The sequence below is a fragment of the Filicampus tigris genome, chromosome 22 (genome assembly GCF_054856515.1).
Source record: "Filicampus tigris isolate MCC_2025a chromosome 22, RoL_Ftig_1.0, whole genome shotgun sequence".
Taxonomy (NCBI): domain Eukaryota; kingdom Metazoa; phylum Chordata; class Actinopteri; order Syngnathiformes; family Syngnathidae; genus Filicampus; species Filicampus tigris.
Genome location: NC_141238.1, coordinates 3,462,016 through 3,465,000, shown reverse-complemented (window position 1 = coordinate 3,465,000; position 2,985 = coordinate 3,462,016). Strand labels below are relative to the sequence as shown.

Sequence of the window (2,985 nt, the reverse complement as noted above, 5' to 3'; positions counted from 1 at the left end):
TTGTTGGAATGGGAATGTGCTGGTAGGTAGTAGTAGAGTGCCACAGAATAGGCGTGTCGGAGTGCGCTCTTACCGTGAATACTAAACTAAAATTGTTAAGTTACTAACTTTTATCTGAAGTTGATGGTGGTGTTGGTGTAGCTAATGTTTACAGTAGTCTGTCTACTCACAACAACAACACATCTGCGTTGGTTATTCATAGAAGGGGAGCGCATTCTGCCTCTCAGAACACTCCCATGCAGTCTTAGTCATGTTTAGGGCGTCAGCCTGAAGTTCCAAACCCAGCTCCTCTTAATTTGAAGAGTAAGGTTCAGTTTTGTGGAATGAAATATTTTTCCTGTAAAATTTACATGATGATACCATTCTAAAATCTGTAACGTTAATATCAGCTGTATCTCAGTTTAGTTTATTTTGGCTTTACTTCTTTTAGCTCTTATTAACCTATGTAAGCCTAAAATGTTCCCTTTTCCTGCTAAATTTACCCACTAATACTAGTCTTACATCTGTAATACTGACACAATCTCAATTTAGTTTAGTTTAGCATTGCTTATTTAAGCTTTGTATGTCATGGCTTCATTTTAACTTAGTTTAATTTAACCCAACCTAGCTCCTCTTTGTTTGAAAGGTAAAAGTTTAGTCGAATTTTGGGTGGTAAAATTGCCCATTTCCTGTTAAATTTAACACATGATGAGTCATACTGACATTATCTCAGTGTAACTTTGCTTTTCAAGACCAGGAAAGGTAGAGACCAGCAAGCAGTTAAAATATTTTATTGCACAGAATCATCATATTTTTGAATCAATTTACACTTTAAAAGTGTAAACTTCTGAGGTGGGGCAAAGTGTTATTTCTTGACTTATCGCTTCCAGTGCTTTTGTGCCACAGTGAATTCTAGAATAGACACTTTAATAAGTAGTGAGAGGAGATTAAACCTTTTTACCTGTTACTACATTCACCTTAGTTATTAACAAACAGAAAATCATTCCCAGCTTGCGTAAATTTCAGTGTGTAGATGATTAGTTTGGTGTCCTGTTCACTGTATATAATCTAACAGGATTTCCTTGCAACAAGACAACATTTTGTAAGTATCACAATGTATCCAAAGGGTGTCGAAATTTAGTATTTAAGACTGGATTTACGCTATTCGTGAAAGACTGGATTTACGCTATATCGTGATGGCAATTTAAAAAGAAAAAAAACGTCAAACAAAAATGCTGTGGTGCCTTGCGTTCCGAGTGACCCAATTTATCAGCTTTTCAAGATAGGTGCCGACGTTGGGCCCATTTTATTGCTTTGACTTGCAAGCAACAATTTGATACAGTAGTGGTAATGTGCTGTGTGGTGGCAATTAAACTCAACTCACCTATCTTCACAACAAGTAGCAATTTTGCAGATGGTGAACAAGTCTTCAAAAAAAGAGGCTTAATGCTGTAATTGTCACTCTAATTGAAGTCTATTTTCAAAATAAACAAAACAAAGAAATTACTCCTTGTGTATTTAACGCAATCACAGTTTTGCCCCAAAGTCCGCTTAGCTAAAGGCTAACATGCAATGCAATATGCCATTGAGGGTCTAACGAATAGCATCTATGTGCTGGTGCTAAGGCTTTACACAATGGATATTAGAATGCAAACGGTGCAGAGACACATGTAGACAGACAGTATAACAACACTCACAGGCATACATTCTTTATCCTCTGCAAAAAAAAAAAAAACGCCTAATAGTACTGCCACTTACTGAGTCACTAACAGTTCAATGTACTGTATACCCATTAAATTGGAATTGAGCACTCATGGACGTGCCAGTGTATAAATCCATTTTGAGTTAATCCTGTCTTGAATTTGCAATCCGGAAGGTACCACGGGAGGAACAATAGTTTGTCTGAACGATGTAATAGCCTTGTCGACGTTTACATATCTTGTTGCCTCCGCCGTCAGCAGACTGTTAAGCAAAAAAAAAAAAATTTGGTAGCATCATCAGGGAGGTGAATTAACCTGGCTGGACCATTTGTGTACCCGTCCGTCTTCTTACCGTGCATCCTCATTGCCTCGCTCATCTTAAAGTTATCCAGATTTTCGAATGTGGAGAAATACCAGTGCCTTTTTTTTAAAGGGATGAAGATTGACCAGGGATGTTGTTGGAATAGAAGTTGTGCGTGGGAGTTGTTGTAGTGTTGCAGAGCAGACGTGCCATACAAAGCCTTAGTAACGAACCTGACTCTGCATAACGCCTTGCCCGAACAGGAAGGCGTTGCCATAGTAACGCACTCATAGGTGTCCAGATACTGGTCCCTGAGTGACGCCACTCCTTGTCATCGTTATCTCTCGTAGCATTTTATTTATTATTTTGATATATTTTCCTGTTTAGACCTCTGACTTTGTTAGTTTGTTTTTTTAATCAATGTTTTCCATGTCCTCGTCACTGTACTCGTCGTATAGCTTCGTCAACTAAACTCACTCCCGCTCCGCATACTGTGTACCTTAATGTATGTATTGACTGACTGTATCCTCAAGGCACTGATAACATCCTGGACGTCTATGCTCACATGTAATATACCACAAAATAATAATAATAAATAATGATAATGAAATCATGTGTGTTTTGTGGTGAATAATGAAAAAATGTATGCTGAGACATGATGCAATATGTGAAGATCATACTGTGGTTGTCCATACATAGAAAGATCATGATAATGGAAAGGGCAAAAACAAGAACAAAATTTGTATTTTGGTCAAATGACTTTTCTCTTGTCCCTCCTGTTTGGTGACTAACATACTGTACACATCAAATGTAACAGCTAGAATAAGGATATATGAGCTTTTTTTGGTATGACTTTGTTGATGTCTTTATTGTAATTGTCATCACAGAAAACCCAACCCTGTATCTGGAACCTTTTTTTTTTTTTTTTTTTTTAGCCATCTAGAGTAAAAGGGGGAAAAGTGAACAACATGACACTGCAGAAATGACACATCTAGCTCTTTAACA

At 37.4% G+C, this 2,985-nt stretch overlaps 1 protein-coding gene across 12 annotated transcripts in view; it reads left to right on the top strand.

Annotated features, from left to right (window-relative positions):
- osbpl8 (oxysterol binding protein-like 8) overlaps window positions 1-2,590 on the top strand; it is a 40,447-nt gene extending 37,857 nt beyond the window's left edge. For all 12 annotated transcript variants that reach the window (XM_086021905.1, XM_086021904.1, XM_086021900.1 and 9 more), the window contains one exon: window positions 1-2,590. This exon is cut by the window's left edge and continues 1,371 nt beyond it. The gene's annotated coding sequence lies outside the window, so the exon portion shown is untranslated.
- Window positions 2,591-2,985: the final 395 nt, after the last annotated feature.